This window comes from Penaeus monodon, chromosome 23 (assembly GCF_015228065.2).
Source record: "Penaeus monodon isolate SGIC_2016 chromosome 23, NSTDA_Pmon_1, whole genome shotgun sequence".
NCBI lineage: Eukaryota > Metazoa > Arthropoda > Malacostraca > Decapoda > Penaeidae > Penaeus > Penaeus monodon.
Genome location: NC_051408.1, coordinates 39692024 through 39692468, shown reverse-complemented (window position 1 = coordinate 39692468; position 445 = coordinate 39692024).

The following is a 445-nucleotide window of genomic DNA, read 5'->3' as shown; positions in this document are numbered from 1 at the left end:
TGACGCCCCTGGTCACATGGAAAAGAATTTCCAACAATTATCGCACCTCTGTTTTGTCCAACTATTCCCAGCCTCTGAACGCACCATTACCTTCTCTGACCTTTGAGGGTGATCTTAATGAGTCTGACCTCCGAGTGGCCTGACCTGTGCTGACTCACGGTCCTCCATATTAGGTCACTGGGGACTGTTTACTTCCTACCGAAGAGCCTATTTTGACTTTTAATTGCGCAGATGTAGCAAAGAACAAACATATTCTTGTCACTATCACTACATTTCAGTGACACGTTAGAATGGAAGCGTGGAAGGTTGTTGATCAATTTGCTAAAGAAGAACTTGTCTTATTATTGTAGAACTCGCGACATCCAAGAGATTTTAATGAAAAAGAAAAAAAAGGTAAATATACCCCCAGACCACAAAGGAAAATGTTGCAAGCGTTTTCAGTTTG